The 23,298-nt window shown below is 37.4% G+C and overlaps 1 protein-coding gene across 8 annotated transcripts in view; it reads right to left on the bottom strand.

Moving 5' to 3' along the window:
* Positions 1-23,298, bottom strand: part of ORC4 (origin recognition complex subunit 4) — a 90,589-nt gene that overhangs the window by 65,412 nt on the left and 1,879 nt on the right. Inside the window, exon 2 of one of the 8 annotated variants that reach the window (XM_050752200.1) lies at positions 14,102-14,153. The exons of the other annotated variants lie outside the window; for them this stretch is intronic. The gene's annotated coding sequence lies outside the window, so the exon portion shown is untranslated. The remainder of the gene's footprint in view (positions 1-14,101; positions 14,154-23,298) is intronic. 8 annotated transcript variants of the gene reach the window in all.

The raw sequence follows: 23,298 nt of genomic DNA, 5'->3' as shown, positions 1-23,298 counted from the left end.
AGAACAATCTTTGCAACAAATGGTAATGGAAAAACTAGACATACACGTCCCAAAACATGAATTGACACAGACCTTACAACTTTCACACAAAGAAAACTCAAAATGGATCACAGACTTAAACATAAAATGCAAAACTATAAAACTCCAAAAATGGCCAGGCACAGTGGCTCACGCCTGTAATCCCAGCACTGTGGGACACCAAGACAGGTAGATCACCTGAGGTCAGGAGTTCGAAACCAGCCTGACCAACATGGTGAAACCCCGTCTCTACTAAAAATACAAAAATCAGCCGGGCGTGGTGGCGGGCGCCTGTAATCCCAGCCATTTTCTGAGAGGTGAAGCCAGCTGGACTTCCTGGGTTGAGTGGGGACTTGGAGAACTTTTCTGTCTAGCTAGAAGATTGTAAATGTACCAATCAGCACTCTATAAAAACGTACCAATCAGCACTCTGTGTCTAGCTAAAGGATTGTAAAAGCACCAATCAGCGCTCTGTGTCTAGCTAAAGGATTGTAAATGCACTAATCAGCACTCTGTAAAATGGACCAATCAGTGCTCTGTAAAATGAATCAATCAGCAGGATGTGGGTGGCGACAAATAAGGGAATAAAAGCTGGCCACCCAAGACAGCAGCAGCAATCCGCTCGGGTCCCTTTCCATGCTGTGGAAGCTTTGTTCCTTCACTCTTCACAATAAATCTTGCTGCTGCTCACTCTTTGGGTCCGCATTACCTTTATGAGCTGTAACACTCACCGCGAGGGTCTGCGGCTTCACTCCTGAAGTCAGCGAGACATAAACCCACTGGGAGGAACAAACAACTCCAGACGTGCCACCTTTAAGAGCTGTAACATTCACTGCGAAGGTCTGCAGCTTCACTCCTGAAGTCAGCAAGACCACGAACCCACCAGAAGGAAGAAACTCCGGACACATCTGAACATCTGAAGGAAGGAACTCCGGACACGCCATCTTTAAGAGCTGTAACACTCACCCCGAGGGTTCACAGCTTCATTCTTGAAGTCAGCAAGACCAAGAACCCACTGGAAGAAATAAATTCTGAACACATCGCAAGGCTGAGGCAAGAGAATCACTTGAACCCAGGACGCGGAAGTTACAGTGAGCTGAGATCCCACCACCGCACTCCAGCCTGGGCGACACAGCAAGACTCCATCTCCAAAAAAATCCCCAAAAAACAAAAAACAGGCCAGGCACGGTGGCTCCTGTCTGTAATCCCAGTGCTTTGGGAGGCAGAGGTTGGTGGACCACAAGGTCAAGAGATCCGAGACCATCCTGGCCAACGTGGTGAAACCCCGGCTCTACTAAAAATTCAAAAATTAGCTGGGCATGGTGGTGCGTGCCTGTAGTCCCAGCTATTTGGGAGGCTAAGGCAGGAGAATCACTTGAACCCGGGAGGCGGAGGTTGCAGTGAGCCAAGATCGTGCCACTGCACTCAAGTCTGGTGACAGAGTGAGACTCCATCTCAAAAAACAAACAAACAAACAAACAAAACTCCAAAAATGTAACACAAAAGAAAATCTAGGGGACCTTGGTTATGGCCATGTGTTTTTAGATACAACAGCAAAAGTACAATCCATGAAAGAAAATAAAAAATTGATTTAGGCTTCATTAAAATTAAAAACTTCTGCTCTACAAATGGCACTATTAAGAAAATTAAAACACAAAATACACACGGGGATAAAATATGTGAAAAACACTTACTTTGTTACAATATACAAATAACAAGAAAATAACCCAGTTTAAAATTGGCATCAAAATAAACATCTCACCAAATTAGATATGCAGGTGGAAATAAGCATATGAAAAGATGCTCAACATCGTATGTCAACAGGGAATTACATAATCAAACAATGAGATACCATTGCACACTTATTACAATGGTTAAATCAAAAAACAATGACAATACCAAGTACTAGTGAGAAGGTAGAGCAATGGAAACTCTCATTCATGGCTGATGGGAAAGCAAAACGGTACAGTGACTTTGGAAAACAGTCTGGAAGTTTATTGTGAAACTTAACATATTCGTTTTACACAATCTAGAAATCATGTACTCTGGTTACACAAATGAGTTGAAGACAGGTTCACACAAAGACCTGCATCTTCCTGTTTATAGCAGCTTTACTTATAATTGCCAAAACTTGGAAGTAAGCAAGAGTGTTCTTCAATAAGTGAACGGATAAACAAACTGTGGTACATCCATGAAATGGAATCTTACTCAGCATGTAAAAGAAACAAAGCCATGAAAAGACATGAAGGAAATTTAGATGTATATTGCTAAGTGAAAGAAGCCAATCTGAAGAGACTACCTACTGTATGTTTCCAACTGTATAATATTCTGGAATAGGCACAACTACAGAAACAGATCTTTTAGTGATCAGTGGTTGTCAAGGAAAGAGAAGAAGTACGGAACACGAGATTTTTAGGGCAATGAAACTATTCTGTATGATACTGTAATGATGGATCATTATATATTTATCACAATCCACAGACTGTACAAAACGAAGAATTCATTCATTCATATGTTTGTTTTTAAAGAAATAAGACATTTCAATAACATTTATATACCAAAGTAAGCAAATTTTTTATATCTTATTTTTCTTTGTCAACACCAATCATCACACTATTCAAGGGCATAATTCCTAATGGTTGGGAAGAGACTCTCGCAATGTAAAGGAAAAACATATTGTTATTTTATAAGTATTTAATATAATAAAAAGATGTTATCTATGATTATTTCTTCTCAAAGTACCTGACAAAGCTCTGTGATCCCATGCTGCTATTAAATGTATAAAAACATAGTTTAAAAAGACTAATATTATACATATTAGCATCTTGGAATTATTTCTGGGTGCAAAGGTTATAGGTAATTTTCATTTTTTAATCACTTTCATACTGAATGTATATTACTTATTTTTGTAACTTTAAAAATTTTCTTGCACATTTAAATCAAATCCTGTACTTTACAATTTGAACATATAAATTCCTAAGTGTAAATTACGATGCTAAAATTCTATTTTAACTTTTAAACATATGTTACAAACATAAAATGTGTTTTACCATAAATTTTTAAAAACATGATGCTCACCAGATATTGCAGCAGTGTTGGTATAACAGGTTGGACATAATAAAAAAACCCACCAAAGTTTAATGGGTATTAGCTGAAACCCAGCTTTTCAGGGAAAATAGTTTTGGTATTTACTCATTATAAAGTAAGTTGACTGAGACACATATAAACCATACAAGTGGTCATATTAAGAGTGCGTTTAAGACCGACATTTCTGGGTTATCTATATTAGAAAATATGTATTTTTTGTAAACAATACAAAAAAGAAATAAGGAGAAAGTGAAACTGTGCAAGTGAAAAGCCAACAGATCAGAACTTAATTCTTGAAAAGTCTGACCTCAACTCTTTGGTCATGCTACAATTTGGATATGGTTTATCACCACCAAAGCTAATGTGGAAATTTGAACCCCACTGTGGCAATATTGAAAGGTGAGGCCTAGAGGGAGGTATCTGGGTTCTAGGGGTAGATGCCTCATAAATGGCTTAGTGCTATTCTGGAGTTAGTGTGTTCTGGCTCTCACGAGACTGGATTAGTTCCCTGGCGAATGGCTTAGTTCCTTCCCACAAGAGTGGGTTGTTATAAGGCCACTATGCACTCCTCAGATTTTCCTCTTTGAATGTTTCTTTTTCTCCTTTGACTTTGTCCACCATGTTGTGAAGTAGGAAGTATGAAAGCCCTTCCAGAAGCTAGGTCTATGTTCTTGAACTTCTCAGTCTGCAGAACTGTGAGCTATAAGACCTCATATCTTTACAAATTACCCAGTCTTAGGTATTCTTTTATAGCAATACAAAGGCAGGTCAAAATTTTACACTATTCTCAATTCCCCTATTAATCAAGAAAGTAGTATAGGACTAAGAATTTGCTATGTTTTATTGGAGGTGAGGAGAGACATGGGAGAATATAAGATAAAGGGTAAAAAGATTAGGAAAAGGTAGCAAACCCAAAATATGTTTAAGATCAGCACTTTGGGCAAGATCTGGAATGAAAAGAGAGAATAAAACAGAAATGAAAGGATGGGAACAGCTGTCAATTCCAGGTTTCATCTGCCTTTTGGTTTATAATCTTCAACTCATATCTTATTTTTCTACTTATGCATTTAGTAAAATATACAAAGCCATCCAGTCTCATCAGCTAATACTCTAAATAATATAAACACAACAAGTTCACTTAATAACCGGTCTTTTAATTTGGGCTAGAATTCAATGAGAAAACCATTCCTAAAAGACTTGCAGTGCTAACATGGTTTAAATTAAACAAAAGCCTCTAACCCACTTCATCAGAGGCCATGAGGCTTATTTTCTATAGAGGACAAGACAGAAATCTACCCTAGGGACACAAGACACAGCAGATGATGAGGGTATCAGACAAAAAAGTTTTGAGGGGGAGGAGAGGATTAAGATAGTGTTTATATATTGAATATTGAGGCTCTCCAGCTACCTTCTTTCACATAGTTCTCATAGCACTGGCAATCAGACTTATACCTTAAAGCAGGGTTTCTCTGGATAACATTTTAAACTTGACTGTTCTTCGTTGTTGGAGCTGTCCTATGCACTGTAGGATGTAACAAGACCCCCAGATTCTATGTATCAGTTTTCAGTAGCAACCTATCTGTGGCAATCAAATAAGTCTCTAGACACTGCTGAATTTCTTTTAAGAGGCCAAATTGTCCCACTTGAGAATCACTGACTGAGAGGTAGAAGATTGGAGAACTCTTCTTATTAGACTCTTATTAGGCTTCCAAACCTAAAGATAATGACACCAGGGGTTTCCATCCCAAAAATGCCCAGCCATATTCACAGAACTCTAAAATAGCTTTCTAATGCCCTTGACATAAATTTGAACATGCAATCAAAGATTGCTACATAGCTGACGAAAGCTTCAAGATTAAAAAGACCAAAACATATTAACAGAAAGAATAATTTGGAAAAAACAGAGAAAGCAGGAAGCAATAAATTTCAAAACAAAACAACAATAATTTTAATTAAATTCACAGAAAGAGAAAATAACAGAATATAATAAGAAAATTATACAGAGATCAAAAAAGGTCTTTTGGAAATTAAAAGTATGATAGCAGAAATGAAAGTCTCAAAAGTTTGAAAAAGGTAAATTTTCCAGAAAGTATGAAGAAAAAAAAAAAATGACAGAAAAAAAAAATAGTCCCAGGAGGTAGAATGTTTAATTAGAGTTCTAGAACCAAAAACAAAGGCAAGAAAATTAAAGAAAAAATATGAGGAACTTTCCCAGAGTTGATGGACACAAAATGTCAGACTGAAAGGATCCATAAAATGCATGGCAAAATGAATGACTATAGACTCATAATAAGTCACATCGCTGTGACATTTCAGAACTCTAGATACAACAAAGAGAAACATTTGATAAGCTTAAAAATGAGATTGTATAATCTTCCCGAGAGGAGACAAAAGTGATCAGAAGAGCGATGGAAGTAAGAAGGGCTTCTAATTTTACAATAGATGCTACGAATACCTTCAGAGCTCTTAAGAACAATTTCACTTTTATAATTTGAAAGCCAGCTAAACTAATAGTTGGAGTAAAATAAAGACACTTACATAAATATAACACCACAGAACATTTGCCTTTCAGAAAGCTACTAGAAAATGGAATAAAACAAGAGAGTACACAAGCCGAAGGATTAAATAGGATATAGGAAACAGAGGAACCAGCATAGGATAGAGACTGCACCAGCAGCAACTCTATAAAGCAATGGGCCAAAACTGCAGTACATCAGAATGGTCTGGGAGAAATTTCTTGATAATGGATAAACTGATAAAAATACTTGATACCTCTGAATACATGGAGAGGCTATTTTGACAAGCAGCAGATAGTTTGGGTCTAAATGAATAATAAATATTTAGAACTATACAAATGCTAAATGGTTGTATATGAAAAATTAAGCTATCAATGGGAAGAGGGGGGACAGTGGATGGGATGTTTGTGGAAAAAGGCTAAATCTGCATCACCTACAGTAAGTCAAGAGATAATGCCTAAAACCAAAAAGACAGGAGGTAGCAAAGTAAAATGTTATTTAGAGATACAGAAGTATATACCAGAAGAATAAGCCAAAAAAAGTTTCAAAAGTATTTGCCTCTAGATGGGAAAACTGGGGTAGTGACAGCCACCTCATCCAACATCATAGCCTTCCTGGCATTGAGCAAATAAGGTAATAAAGGCCCGAACATTTTGTTGCACCATGGTATCAGTCTGAAGGAAAATATTCTGGAGAATCTAACCTATGACAAAGAAGTGAGAACTGTTTTTAATAATAAGCCATGGACAAGCAGTTAAAAATGTAAGCATGTGTTCTCTTACCTTTGCAAGAGTTAAAAGAAAAAGAGAAAGAGAAGAAACACGCTGCTTAAAAATATTTTCTAATTTCATTAACTTGGCTTCTTATACTGCAGAGCCAAATGTTATTTTAGAAATCTGAAACCCATCAGACTAACTACGGATCTCTCTGCAGGAACCCTAAAAGCCAGAAGACAGTGGGGGTCAATATTCAACATTCTTAAAGAAAAGAATTTTCAACCCAGAATTTCATATCCAGCCAAACTAAGCTTCATAAGTGAAGGATAAACAAAGTCCTTTACAGACAAGCAAATGCTGAGAGATTTTGTCACCACCAGGCCTGCCTTACAGGAGCTCCTGAAGGAAGCACTAAAAATGGAAGCAAAAAACTGGTAACAGCCACTGCAAAAACATACCAAATCGTAAAGACCATCGACACTATGAAGAAACTACATCAAATAACGGGCAAAATAACCATCTAGCATCAAAATGATAGAATCAAATTCACACAAAACAATATTAACCTTCAATGTAAATGGGCTAACTGGCCCAATTAAACAACACAGACTTGCAAATTGGATAAAGAGTCAAGACCCATTGGTGTGCTATATTCAGGAGACCCCTCTCAGTTGCAAAGACACACATAGGCTCAAAATAAAGGGATGGAGGAATATTTACCAAGCAAATGGAAAGCGAAAAAAAGCAGGGGTTGCAGTCCTAGTCTCTGATAAAACAGACTTTAAACCATCAAATATTAAAAAAGACAAGGAAGGGCATTACATAATGGTAAAGGGATCAATGCAAAAAGAAGAGCTAACTATCCTAAATATATATGCACCCAGTACAGGAGCACCCAGATTTATAAGGCAAGTTCTTAGAGACCTACAAAGAGACTTAGACACCCACACAACAATAGTAGTGGGAGACTTTAACACCCCACTGTCAATATTAGATCAACAAGACAGAAAATTAACAAGGACACTCAAGACTTGAACTCAGCTATGGACCAAGTGGACCTAATAGACACCTACAGAACTCTCCACCCCAAATCAACAGAATATATATTTTTCTCAGCACAACATCACACTTATTCTGAAACTGACCACATAATTGGAAGTAAAACACTCCACAACAGATGCAAAAGAATGGAAATCATAAAAAACAGTCTCTCAGACCATAGTGCAATCAAATTGGAACTCAGGATTAAGAAACTCGCTCAAAACTGCACAACAACATGGAAACTGAACAACCTGCTCCTGAATGACTACTGGGTAAACAACAAAATTAAGGCAGAAATAAATAAGTTCTTTGAAACCAATGAGAACAAAGACACAATGTACCAGAATATCTGGGACACAGCTAAAGCAGCGTGTAGAGGGAAGTTTATAGCCCACAGGAGAAAGCAGGAAAGATCGGAAACCAACATCCTGACATTACAATTTAAAAAACTAGAGAAGCAAGAGCAAACAAATTCAAAAGCCAGCAGAAGACAAGAAATAACTAAGACCAGAGCAGAACTGAAGGAGATAGAGACACAAAAACACTCTCAAAAAAAAAAAAAAAAAAAAGAATCCAGGAGCTGCTTTTCCAAAAATATTAACAAAATAGATACACCACTAGCCAGACTAATAAAGAAGAAAAGAGAAAAGAATCAAATAGACACACACACAAAAAAATGATAAAGGGGATATCACCACTGATTCCATAGATATACAAACTACCATCAGAGAATACTATAAACACCTCTACACAAATAAACTAGAAAATCTAGAAGAAATGGATGAATTCCTGGACACACACACCCTCCCAAGACTAAATCAGGAAGAAGTCAAATCCCTGAACAGACCAATAACAAGTTCGGAAATTAAGGCAGTAATTAATAGCCTACCAACTAAGAAAAGCCCAGGACCAGATGGATTCACAGACGAATTCTACCAGATGTACAAACAGGAGCTGGTACCATTCCTTCTGAAACTATTCCAAATAAGAGAAAAAGAGGGACTCCTCCCTAACTCATTTTATGGGCCCAGCATCATCCTGATACCAAAACTCTGGCAGAGACACAACAAAAAAAGAAAATTTCAGGCCAATATCCCTGATGAACATCGATGCAAAAATCCTCAATAAAATGCTGGCAAACCGAATAGCAGCACATCAAAAACCTTATCCACCATGATCAAGGCGGCTTCATCCCTGTGATGCAAGGCTGGTTCAACATACACAAATCAGTAAATGTAATCCATCACATAAACAGAACCGATGACAAAAACCACATGATTATCCCAACAGATGTAGAAAAGACCTTCGACAAAATTCAACACACTTTCATGCTAAAAACTCTCAATAAACTAAGTATCGATGGAACGTATCTCAAAATAATTAGAGCTATTTATGACAAACCCACAGCCAATATCACACTGAATGGGCAAAAATGGGAAGCATTCCCTTTGAAAACTGGCACAAGAAAAGGATGCCCTCTCTCACCACTCCTATTCAACATGATATTGGAAATTCTGGCCAGGGCAATCAGGCAAGAGAAAGAAATAAAAGGTATTCAAATAGGAAGACAGGAAGTCAAATTGTCTCTGTTTGCAGATGACATGATTGTATATTTAGAAAACCCTATTGTCTCAGCCCAAAATCTCCTTAAGATGATAAACAATTTCAGCAAAGTCTCAGGATACAAAATCAACGTGCAAAAACAACAAGCATTCCTATACACCAATAATAGACAAACAGAGAGCCAAGTCATGAGTGAACTCCCATTCACAATTGCTACAAAGAGAATAAAATACATAGGAATACAACTTACAAGGGATGTGAAGGACCGCTTCAATGAGAACTACAAACCAATGCTCAACAAAATAAGAGAGGACACAAACAAGGAAAAACATTCCATGTGCATGGATAGGAAGAATCAATATCATGAAAATGGTCATACTGCCCAAAGTCATTTATAGATTCAATGCTATCCCATTCAAGCTACCATTGACTTTCTTCACAGAATTAGAAAAAACTACTTTAAATTTCATATGGAACCAAAAAAGAGCCCGCATAAACCAAGATAATCCTAAGCAAAAAGGTCAAAGCTGGAGGCATCACGCTACCTGACTTCAAACTATACTACAAGGCTACAGCAACCAAAGCAGCATGGTACTGGTACCAAAACAGATATATAGACCAATGGAACAGAACAGAGTCCTCAGAAATAACACCATACATCAACAACAACATCTGATCTTTGAAAAACCTGATGAAAACAAGCAATGGGGAAAGGATTCTCTATTTAATAAATGGTGTTGGGACAACAGGCTAGCCATATGGAGAAAACTGAAACTGGGCCCCTTCCTTACACCTTATACAAAAATTAACTCAAGATGGATTAAAGACTTAAACATAAGACCTAAAACCATAAAAACCCTAGAAGAAAACCTAGGCAACGTCATTCAGGACATAGGCATGGGCAAAAATTTCATGACTAAAAAACACCAAAAGCAATGGCAACAAAAGGATATGAACAGACACTTCTCAAAAGAAGACATTTATGCAGCCAACCAACATGTGGAAAAAAGCTCATCATTACTGGTCATGAGAGAAATGCAAATCAAAACTATAATGAGATACCATCTCACACCAGTTGGAATGGCAATCATTAAAAAGTCAAAAACAACAGATGCTGGAGAGGATGTGGAAAAACAGGAACGCTTTTACACTGTTGGTGGGAGCATAAATTAGTTCAACTATTGTGGAAGACAGTGTGGCAATTCCTCAAGGATCTAGAACCAGAACTCCAGAAATACCATTTTACCCAGCAATCCCATTACTGGGTATATACCCAAAGGTTTATAAATCATTCTACTGTAAAGACACATGCATATGTATGTTTACTGCAGCACTGTTCACAGCAGCAAAGACTTGGAACCAACCCAAATGCCCTCCAATGATAGACTGGATAAAGAAAATGTGGCACATACACATCACAGAATATTATGCAGCCATAAAAAAGGATGAGTTCATGTCCTCTGTAGGGACATGGATGAAGCTGGAAACCATCATTCTCAGCAAACTAACACAGGAACAGAAAACCAAACACCGCATGTTCTCATAAGCGGGAGCTGAATAATGAGGACACATGGTCACAGGGAGGGGAACGTCACACACAGGGGCCTACTGGCGGATGGGGGGATAGGGGAGGGATAGCATTAGGAAAAATACCTAACGTAGATGACAGGTTAATGGCACATGTATACCTGTGTAACAAACCTACATGTTCTGCACATGCATTCCAGAACTTAAATTATAATAAAAAAGAAAAATTTAAAATAGATGTCTTTTTCCTCGCAGAAGAGGCAGAAAAGATTGCCGAAGAGAATCTCCCAGGAATCATCCCCCAGCAGGAACACCAAAATGAACAATTATCCATGCAAAAATAAAAAACAAAAACAAAAACAAAAAAAAAACACCTTCATAAGAATCAGCTGGGCACAGTGGTACATGCCCGTAATCCCAGCACTTTGGAAGGCAAAGACGAGTGGATCATTTGATTTCAGTTCAAGACCAGCCTGGGCAACCCGATGAAACCCTGTCTTTACAAAATGTGAAAAAATTAGCCGGGCATGGTGGCATGCGCCTGCAGTGCCAACTACTCGGGAGGCTGAGGTGGGAGGATCACTTGAGCCCAGGAGGTCAGTCGAGGTTGCAATGAGTTGAGATCACACCACTGCACTCCAGCCTGGGTGACAGAGTGAGACCCTGCCTCAAAACAAACAAACAAACACACAAAGAAACAAATAAACAAAAAATCCAAAATCAAGTGAGCAATCATGACCCCTGGTTTTAACCAGGAAAGAGGCACTGAAGAGGGCAGAAAAGACAGTCTTGCACTGACTACACCACCCCTCCGCCAACCCCAGGCAGCACAACACTGAGATAGAATCTGTGTGCTTGGGAGAGAGAGCGAAAGTAAGTGTGGGATTTTGCACTGGAACTCAGTGCTGCTCTGTAACAGCAGAATATAACACAGGGCATTGTGCTGGCGCCCACAGAAGAAGCATTTAGCTCAGTCCTAGGCCAGAGAGAAATCCTCCACTCCAGAGGAAGTAATTGGCCTTCACCACATTCTGACTAACGTGGTCTAGGGCCCGGAATAAATTGGAGTGACAGGCCACAAGGACTGCATCCTTTGGCAAGCCTTGGTACTGCACTGGCCTTGGAGGTAATGGACTTGAGTTAAAACACAGTGCAACACCACCTGTGGCAGCTAAGGGAATCCCTGAGGCACCCCTCCCCAACCCCTTCAGCTCGGGGTAAGGAGAAGGAAGAGTACAGAGAACTTTGCTTTGCAACCAGAGTATTGGTTCAGTCACAGTAAAATAAAGCAAAAAGACAGATTTCTGAAGCTTTTGATAACAAGCTGTTGCTCTGGGATGGCATTTACAGATTCACCATAGGCAGGAAGGGAATGGCTGCCCTGATGGGATGGACTCAGTCTTGAAAGAATTCACCACCTGCTGACTAAAGTGGCCTTTGGCCTTGAATAACCAGTGGCAGTCATGCAGGATTGGCCGTGGCCCTTGGGTGAGCCCCAATACTGTGCTGGTCTGCGAGGCTTCAGAGGCAACTCAGCACAGTTCCAACTGTGGTGGCTACAAAAGTGCCTGTATCATCCCCCACCAACACTGGGCAGGCCAGTACAGAGAGACTCCTGACTGAAGGAAAGGGAAGGTAGAGAGCAAGAGACTCTGACTGGTAACCCAGGGAATTCTCCCAATTATCTTCCCAAGTCCATCAGAACTGTGTATGTAGGAGTCTGCAAGAGTCACAGCGTTCCTGTGCTTTGGACGCTCTTTAATGCCAAAATGGCTGCAGTGACTACAGGCTTGAGTCACAACACTCAATCTGCTTTGATTTCTTGGAAAGGCCCCCTGGAGAGTGACAGGAACAAACAAACCCAAACTGTGAAGACTAGCTCTTCCATGCCTAGATATCAAAGAATGTCCACAATTACCAAGAACATCTAGGAAAACAGGACCTCACCAAACAGACTAATCCTGGAGCAGTAAAGATATGTGACCTTTTAGATGGGAAATTCAAAACAGTGGTCTTGAGAAAGCTCAATTTAATTCAAGATAAAAGAGATAAAAAATTCAGAATTATGTAAGAGAAACTTAACAAAGAGACTAAAATGATAAAAAAAAACAAGCAGAAATTCTGAAGCTGGAAAATTCAACGGCTGAAAATGCATCAGTCTCTCAACAGCAGAGGAATGAATTAGTGAGCTTGAAGACAGGTTATATGAAAATACAGTCATAAGAGAAAAAAATAATAATAAACAATGAAGTATGCCTACAAGATCTGGAAAATAGCTCTCAAAAGGCATAATCAAAAAGTTACTGGCCTTAAAGAGGGCGTAGAGAAAGAGACTGAGGTAGAAAGTTTTTTCAAAGAAATAATAGCAGAGTACTTTTCAAACTTAGAGAAGCCAGAAGAGAGTAGGATGACAAACTTTAGCAGAAACCCTGCAAGCCAGAAGAGAGTAGAATAGTATTAAGCTGGTGCAAAAGTAACCACGGTTTTTGCAATTACTTTTCATGGCAATTAATATTGTGGCAAAAACCATGATAACTTTTGCACCAAACTAATACATCTACTGAAATTATCCTTGAAACATGAGGGAGACATGAAGATTTTCCCAGACTAACAAAAGCTGAGGGATTTCATCAACACCAGACTCATCTTTCAAAAAATGCTAAAGGGAAGTTCTCCAATCTGAAAGAAAAGGACATTAACAAGCAACAAGAAATCATCTGAAGGTATAAAACTCACTGGTAAAAGTAAGTGCACAGATAAATACAGAATACTCTAACCGCTCATATCTTTAGTAGGAAGATTAAAAGACAATCCTATTGTTAGATATGTGTTCTAACCTCCACCTTATCTGGAGAAGCTTCTTCTTTTAGAAAATCCAGCAAAATAACTAAGCCAAGACACGTTAACAAAAAAAGTTTGAGGCCGGCACGGTGGCTCACGCCTGTAATCCCAGCACTTTGGGAGGCCGAGACAGGAGGATCACGAAGTCAGGAGATCAAGACCATCCTGGCCAACACGGTGAAACCCCTTCTCTACTAAAAATACAAAAAAAATTAGCTGGGCATAGTGGTGGGCGCCTGTAGTCCCAGCTACTCAGGAGTCTGAGGCAGGAGAATGGCGTGAACCCGGGAGGCAGAGCTTGCAGTGAGCCGAGATGGCGCCACTGCACTCCAGCCTGGGGGACAGAGTGAGACTCCATCTCAAAAAAAGAAAAAAAAAAAGTTTGAAAAGAAAGTTGTAAGGAAATACAAGGGGGAGGGATTGTTAGATATGAGTTCTAAATTTCTTTTCAAAGAATATGTCAGTATGTTCAATTCTTTGCCTTCTACTTTTAAACTTCCTCGTAAAGCAACCTTTTCCGATTATCTACTCCACCCTGACTCATTCTGATCACCTGCTCCACCCTACATTCCAATCACCTGCTCTACCCTAACTCATTCCAATTATCTGCTACCTGCTCTGCCCTGACTCCCACCAAAGCGCTCACTCCGTCATTCTCTTTAAATTAGCCAATCGGAATTAGTTTAGCCTGTGAGGGCTAACTAAAGTCAACAGGAGAACGACAAAGCAGCAGGGGCTACATGCATCAGGGATAAGAACCCCTTACCCTCCCTTGTCCAAATGTGCACTCACCATTGTTCCATCTGTAAGGGCGCACCTTTCTATATAGAAGTAACTTGCCTTGCTGAGAATTAAAAAGAAAATTTTATATTCGAGTGCTATTTCTTTTGTGGCACCGAAACTTTATATATAACATTATCAAAACAAACAAACAAACAAAAAAACAAAAACAAAACTACTTCAAAACTTAAAAGATAATATAAAAATATATAGAGACAAAACTTCAAAAAGTGAAGGGATGGAGTAAAAGTGTACAGGTTTTAAAGTTTTGTCTGTGCGTGCATTTTTTCTCTTCTTTGCAATCAGAGTTGTCATCAGTTGCAAATAATTGGCTATAAGTTGTTATTTGCTAACCTCATAGTAACCACAAAACAAAAACCTCTAATAGGTACACAAAAAATAAAAAGCAAGAAATTAAAACACTACCAAAAAATAACTTTAGCACAAAGGAAGACAAGGAAAAAAGAAAGGGGGAAAAGCCCAAGAAAAGAACCAGAACAACAATAAAAAGGCAGTAGTAAGTCCTTACCTATCAATAATATACTGAATGTAAATGGACTAAATTCTTCACTATAAAAACATAGACTAACAACAAAAAGATGGAAAAAGATACTGCATGTGAAGAGCCCAAGTAGCTTTGTATCTATTTTTAGATAAAATAGATTTCAACACAAAAACTGTGAAAAGAGAGAAAAAAGGTTATCATACAATATAAAAGGTTTTAATTCAGCAAGAAGATATAAAAATGATAAATACATATCTATCCAAAACAGAAGCACTTAAGATATATAAAGTCAAGTGTATTAGAGTTAAGGAGACAGAACCCAATACAGTAATGACTTGGGACTTCAACAGCCCACTTTCACCATTGGACAAATCATCTAGACAGAAAAAAAGTAATGAATTTAATCTGCACTATAGATTAAATGAACCTAATCGATATTTACAGAAGCCATCATACAACAGCTGCAAAATACACATTCTTCTCCTCAGCACATGGAGTATTTCTCAAGGATGGATCCTAAATTCTCCAATCAAAAGAGAGGCGCTGAAGGACTAAACAAAACAAGGCCCTAGTACCTGCTACATATAAGAAACTCACTTCATTTATAAAAACATAGATAGACCAAAAGATGGAAAGAGATACTGCACGCAAACAGAAACCCAAAAAGAGCACCATCATGTTAGGCCGCAAAACAAGTCTGATAAAAATTATAAAGTATCTTTTCTAACCACAATGGAATAAAAGTAGAAATAAATAACAAGTGGAACTTTGGAAACTATACAAACACGTAAGAATTAAACAATACGTGCCTGAACAACCAATGAAGTAATTAAGAAGGAAATTTAAAAAATTTCTTGAAACAAATGAAAATGGAAACATAACCTGCTAAAACTATGAGATACAGTTAAAGCTAACACTAAAGAGAACGTTTATAGCGATAAATGTGCAAATCAAACAGTAGAAAACCAAGAAATAAACAATCTAGTAATGCATCTTAAAGAACTAGAAAAGCAAGAGCATACCAAGCCCCAAATTAAGAAAAGAAATAATAAAACAAGAAAATTAATTAAAAACAGAAATAAAATTAAGACTAAAAAAAAATAGAAAAGATCAATGAAATGAAAAGGGTTATTTGGAAAGATAGACAAAATCAATGAACCTTTACCCAGACTAAGAAAAAGAAAAAGAAGATCCAAATAAAATCAGAGACAAAAAAGGTGACATTACAACTGATATCACAAAAATTCAAAGGATCATTGGAGACCGTCATGAACGATCGCATGCCAATAAATTGGAAAACCTAGAAGAAATGAATAAATTCCTAGGCACATACAGCCTAATAAGAGTGAAACATGAAGAAAACCAAAATCTAAATAGAACAATAAGTTTCAAGATACAAACAATAATAAAAAGTCCCCCATCACAGAAAAGGCCAGGACTTCATGGCTTCACCGAATTCCACCAAACATTTAAAGAAGAGCTAACATCAGTCCTACTCAAATCATTCTCCAAAATCATGGAGGATCTCCAATTTCATTTTATGAGGCCAGATTTATTTATTTATTTTGAGACAGAGTCTCACTTTGTTCCCCAGGCGATCTGCAACCTCTGCCTCCTGGGTTCAAGCGATTCTCCTGCCTCAGCCTCCTGAGTAGCTGGGATTACAGGCATGAGTCACCACACCCACCTAATTTTTGTATTTTTTGTAGAGATGGGGTTTCACCATGTCAGCCAGGCTGGTCTCAAAATATCTGCCTGCCTCAGCCTTCCAAAGTGCTCGGATTACAGGAGTGAGCTACCATGCCCAGCCCCAGATTTATTCTGATACCAAAACCAAACAAAGATAAAACAACAACAAAAAAGAAACTACAGGCCAGTATCTCTGATGAAAACAGATACAAAAATCCTTAACAAAACAGAGCAAACCAAATTCAACAGCACATTAAAAAGATCATCATAATTAACCGGGATTCATCCCAGGGATGCAAGGATGGTTCAACATATGTAAATCAATCAATGTGATACATCATATCAACAGAATGAAGGACACAAAGCATATTGTCATTTCAATAGATGACAACAAAATCCTTTTTGATAAAATTCAATAACCCTTCATAAAAACTCTCAGCAAACTGGGGACTGAAGGATCATACCTCAACACGATTAAGCCATATACAACAAACCCACAGTTAGTATCAGACTGAATGGGGGAAAAACTGAAAGCCTCTCTTCTAGGATCTAGAAGAAGGATGGGCATTTTCACCATTATTACTCAAGTTAGTAATAGAAGTCCTAGCCAGAGTAAACAGAGAAGAGAATGAAATAAAGGACATTTAAATTGGAAAGGAGAAAGTGAAATTATCATTGTTTGCAGCTGATGTGATCTTATATTTGAAAAACCTAAAGACTCCAACAAACTATTAGAACTAATAAACAAATTCAGTAACATTGCAGGATACAAAATCAACATACAAAACTCCATAGAATTTCTCTATGCCAACAGTGACAACCTATCTGAAAAAGAAATCAAGAAGGTGATCCCATTTACAATAGCTACAAATAACATTAACTATCTAGGAATAAACTTAACCAACTACAATGCAAACTACAAAACATTGATGAAATTAATTGAAGAGGATACAAACAAATGAAAAGACATCCCATGCTCATGAGTTGAAAAAAAATAATATGTTAAAATGACAATACTCCCCACAGCAATCCACAGATTCAAAGCCATCCCTATCAAGAGCAATGACATTCTTCACAGAAACAGAAAAAAAAAATCCTAAAATTGTATGGAACCACAAAAGATCCTAAATAGCCAAAACAATCCTGACTAAAAAGAACAAAGCTGGTAACTGGTAGAGTTATCACACTACCAGACCTCAAAATATACTACAACGCTGTAGTAACCAAAATAGCATGGTACCGGCATAAAAACAGACACGTAGAACAACAGAACAGAACAGAGAGTCCAGAAATAAATCCGTATATTTAAAGCCAATTAGTTTTTTACTAAGGTGCCAAAAACACTCATTGGGGAAAGGACAATCTCTTCAATAAAAGGTGTTGGGAAAACTGGATGCCCACATTCAGAAGAACAAAAGTAGACCCCTAACTCTTGCCATATACAAAAATCAAAGAAAAATGCATTAAAGACTTAAATCTACGAAACTACTAAAGGAAATCATTGGACAAAAACTCCAGGACATTGGTCTAGGCAAAGACTTCTTAAATAAGACCTCAAAAACACAAGAAACTAAAGCAATAAGATAAAATAAAATATCAACAAATGGGATCTCTCCAAGCCAAAAAGCTTCTGCACGGCAATGAAAACAATAAAATGAAGACATAACAGGTAGAATGGGAGAAAATATTTCAAACTAATATCTGACAAAGGATGAATAACCAGAATACATAAGAATCTTGAATGAATGACTCAATAGGAAAAAAAATTCTGATTTTAATATGGTCAAAAGATCTGAGGAGACATTTCTCAAGAAGACATACAAATGGCCAACAGGTCTATGAAATAATGCTCCACATTATTAATAATCAGAGAAATACAAATCAAAACTATAATGAGGTATCATCTCACCCCAGTTAAAACGGCTTTTATCAAAAAGACAGTCAATATCAGATGCTGGTGAGAATGTGGAGAAAGGGGAACCCTTGCACACTGTTGGTGGAAATGTAAACTGGCACAGTCACAACAGAGAACAGTATGGAGCTCCGAAAAACACAACAAATAGAACTATAATCCAGCAATCCCACTACTGGGTATATACCCAAAAGAAAGGAAATGGCAAAGGATGGATAAAGAAATGTGGTACATATACACAATGGAATGTTATTCAGCCATAAAAAAAATAGAATGAAATTCTGTCATTTTCAACAACATGGATGCGACTGGCAGACATTATAAGGGAAAGAAGCCAGATATAGAAAGGCAAGTATCACATGTTCTTACCCATATGGGGAAGCTTCAAAAAAATTGAAGTCATAGAGATAGTGAGTAAAAAGATGTTACTAGAGACTGGGAAGGGTAGTATTGAGAGGAGAATCAAGAGGAGATGGTTGATGGGTAGAAAAATATAGTTAGAAGGAATAAAATATAGTGTTCAGTAGCACATATAGTAATTACAGCTAAAAATAATTTAGTGTATGTTTTAGAACAATTAAAGGAGTGGAAATGAAGTGTCTCTAACACAAAGAAATGATAAATGCTTGAGGTAATGGATATCTCAATTACTTGATTTGATCATTACACATTGTATTTTTGTATCAAATATCACATACTCCCCATATTATGTATCCATAATAATTAAAAATTTAAAAAAATTTAAACAAATATATGAGTTAAGTTAAAAAATTTTTGGCTCAAAGCATAAATATCTTAAAATCAAATCTCAGAAGTAAAAAAGAAAGATAATTAGATTTTATTTATGGTAGTGGCGGACAGGACCAAACTTTCTGCTGAGGCCAACAAAAAAACTAAATAATAATGAATGAAATAAGGTAATGTGAAATTTCATACCAAATTCCACGTGAAGGTAAGCCAGAAACAAACCATACACCAAGTAACTTTTGTTCTGAGGACATTTTCCTATCTAGAAGAAAAGGCTGAGAAAAAAGGCTGAGCTAATGGAAGATGTGCAGGTCTGTGGTAAAAAAAAAAAAAAAAAAATCAAAGCACAAGGCCAGGTGTGGTGGCTCATGCCTGTAATCCTATCCTTTGACAGGCCAAGGCAGGAGGATCACTTGAGCCCAGGAATTCAGGATCATTGCACGCAATAGTGAGACCTCATTTAAAATAAAATAAATAAATACAAAAAATCAAAATCAAAAATAAAAATAAAAGCACATGGCCCACCAAAGCTGGGGACTCAGATAAGCTACCTAATTTACGTTCAGAGTTTAAAGACAACATCATTAGGATAAGAGGAAATTGAAGGAAAATAGAATTCATGATCTTAAAATCTTGCTTAACAACTGTAGAATGGTCAACGTTGAGTTCTTATGTTGAGTTCTTCAGCAACTTCTCCTGTAATTGTAAGAGGATCGATCTGCTTCAATGATTGCTCTCAGTTGGTTGTTGTCAACTTCCAATGGCCTACCACTACACTCCTCATCCTCAAGGCTCTGGTATCCTTCGCAAAACTTTTTGAACCACCACTGCACTGTACGTTCATTAGCGTTCATTAAGGAATTCCAACTACTGAACATGAATAAAGCAACTTAGGACTGACAGCACTCCTAGAGATCTTTCCTAGAAAAATGTACCTTCTTAAGAAAGAGACTATTATTCTAGGACTCATATTCCTGTAATTTTTTAAATACAACTGGTATCAAGGCACACAAGAAAAAATATCATGAGCTAGCAGACACAGACTTAGAAAATTTAGAAACTGGAATTATCTCCAACAAACAACAAATGAACTACGAATATAGGCGGCCCTTCATAGCCACAGATTCACTCAACCAAGGATTAAAAATATATGTATATTTTAAAAAATATGATGATAAAAAATAATAGAAATTTTTAAAAAGTCATGACAGTATAACAATATTTACATAGCATCTACATTGTATTAGGTACCATAAGTAGTCTAGAGATTATTTAAAATATGTGGGAGGATGTGTGTAGGTTGTATGCAAACATTATGGCATGTTATATAAGGAATTTGAGCTGCCTGTGGATTGTGGTGTCTGCATGGGGTTCTGAAACCAATCTCCCACAGATACTAAGGAGCAACTATACTAAGCCAACAAAAGCAAGATTGTAATTTTCAGCAGGTAACTAGAAACAGCAAGAATATCACCAATATCTTTAGAAAAATACTGATGCATTGATTTAATAATCTTGATGAATACAGGGCAAGATAAAGAATTCCACACGATGATTTAACATTTCCTCTACCCCCACAACCACACTTGACTAGGAGGAAGAAAAAAAAAGAAAAAAAGAATTCCACACAAAAACATCAGAGTGAAACAGCAGAAAAATTACAAACAAAAAGAAAAAAAATTCTAAAAGACAGATTTCCTTCAAAGCAGCACGAATTATTAGGTTGGTACAAAATTAATTTTGGATTTTGCATTGTTGGAATTTGCCATTTGATACTGGAATACATTCCTAAATGTGGTTATGTTATATATCATTTTAATGGGCATTTCTCACTTTATGTTTTTTTGCTAATGACTTATTACTTGCTGTTTGTATTTATTTTGGACTATGGAAATGATGCTAGACAAAAAGCAAAGTCGAGTGATTTTCTTATTCAAGTTCAAAATGTGTCGTAAAACAGCAGAGACGACTCACAACATCAACACTGCATTTGGCCCAGGAATTGCTAATGAACGTACAGTGCAGTGGTGGTTCAAGAAGTTTTGCAAAGGATACCAGAGCCTTGAGGATGAGGAGTGTAGTGGTAGGCCACTGGAAGTTGACAACAACCAACTGAGAGCAATCATTGAAGCAGATCGATCCTCTTACAATTACAGGAGAAGTTGCTGAAGAACTCAACATAAGAACTCAACGTCGACCATTCTACAGTTGTTCAGCATTTGAAGCAAATAGGAAAGGTGAAAAAGCTTGACAAGTGGGTGCCTCATGAGCTGAGCAAAAATTTAAAATAACACCATTTTAAGTGTTGTCTTCTCTTATTCTCCACAACAATGAACCATTTCTCAATCAGACCGTGAGGTGCAACAAAAAGTCGATTTTATATGACAATCAGCAATGACCAGCTCAGTGGCTGGACCGAGAACAAGCTCCAAAGCACTTCCCAAAGCCAAACTTGCACCAAAAAAAGGCCATGGTAACTGTTTGGTGGTCTGCTGCCGGTCTGATCCACTACAGCTTTCTGAATCCTGGAGACACCATTACATCTGAGAAGTATGCTCAGTAAATCAATGAGATGCACTTAAAACTGTGATGCCTGCAGCCAGCATGGATCAACAGAAAGGGCCCAATTTTCCACAATAACACCCAACAGCACATTGCACAACCAACACTTCAAAAGTTGAACAAACAGGGCCACAAAGTTTTGCTTCAACTGCCATATTCACCTGACCTCTCATCAACTGACTACCACTTCTTCAAGCATCTCCACAACTTTTTTCAGGGAAAATGATTCCACAACCAGCAGGACACAGGAAAAGGCTTTCCAAGTTTGTGGAATCCTGAAGCATGGGTGGATCACTTGAGGTCAGGAGTTTGAGACCAGCCTAGCCAAAATGGTAAAACTTCACCTCTACTAAAAATAAAAATATTAGCCAGGCATGGTGGCACATGCTTGTAATCCCAGCTACTCGGGAGGCTGAGGCAGGAGAATCACTTGAATTTGGGAGGCAGAGGTTGCAGTGAGCCAAGATCATGCCACTGGATTCCAGCCTGGGCAACAGAGTGAGACTCCATTTCGCGGCGGGGAGCAGGGAGAGGCGGAATCTTCAAAAATCAAAAATAATAATTTAATAATTTGAGGTTAAGAAAGGTTTATGTATCTGAGTTGTTCCAAACATAAAGGTTTCACAGTAACTGAATCAAGTGTCAGTTTTTAAACTTAATTGAACACTAAACAAAACTAAAAATTCAGTTCCTCAGTCACACTAGCCACATTTCAAGTGCTCAAAAGCCACACGCAGCTTGTAGCTACTATAATGAACTACTTGTAGCTACTACCTGGAATTTAAACTACATATAAAATTCAAAGAACAATGATAGCATATAAGACCTACATGAAGATAAAGTTGCCATCCCAGAAGAGAGTAATGCTCCAAGCACAGAGAAGATACTGGCCATACTGCTAGAAATCCCTGAGTAAAACAGACAACCCAATTAAAACACCAAACAAACAAACAAACAAAAAAACAAACCTCCACAAAAGATTTAAAAAGACAATGCACAAAAGATTTAAGAATTAAAAAGACAATTCTAGAAAGAGGAAATCCAAATGGCCGGTAAGTTTTCGAAAAAGTGTTCAAACTCTTTAGTATCCTGGGCAGAGTAAATTAAAACAATAAGATAAAGCCACATTCCTCAATTTGGGAAAACGGAAAAATAACTCTTGGTGAGACAGTAAAAGTAAAGGGATCTACCATATACTGTTGTCAGGGTATAAACTGGTGTGAATTTGAAGATAAACATACGTACTCTACAAAAATCCATGGTAATGTACATAAGAATACATGTACAAGAACATTCATAATAGTATTGTTCATAACTGCTAAAAACGAAACAATCCAAAAGTTTAATATTAGACTAAACTGTGGCTCATTTCCATTAAGACTTTTTACACTATACTTTTTATACTATAGATTACTATAATCCAATATAAGAACTAGAGCTAAATGTACTAATAGAGTTAAATCTTAGCTGTATGAGAGAATACATAATGATATGTAATATATAATTCACTTACAATTAAGAAACAGGCAAAACGAATCTAAATTGCTTAGGAATGCTGACATAGGTGGTTAAGAAATCCTAAGAAAGAAAGCAGTAAATAATTGCCATAAAAATCAGGATAGTGTTAACCTCTGAAAGAACTGAGGAAGGGGATGAACAGGAATAGAATATAGAGGGCAGCTTCTCAGGGGCCACAAACATTTTAATTTTTGACTGTGGTAGCGGTTACATAGAGTTCACACTTTATAGCTATTCATTGTACTATGTATCGATGTTTGCATGCTTAAATACTAA

Source organism: Macaca thibetana, chromosome 12 (assembly GCF_024542745.1).
Source record: "Macaca thibetana thibetana isolate TM-01 chromosome 12, ASM2454274v1, whole genome shotgun sequence".
Classification (NCBI taxonomy): domain Eukaryota; kingdom Metazoa; phylum Chordata; class Mammalia; order Primates; family Cercopithecidae; genus Macaca; species Macaca thibetana.
Note: the sequence above shows the minus strand (reverse complement) of the source record. Positions and strands in the feature narration are given on the sequence as shown.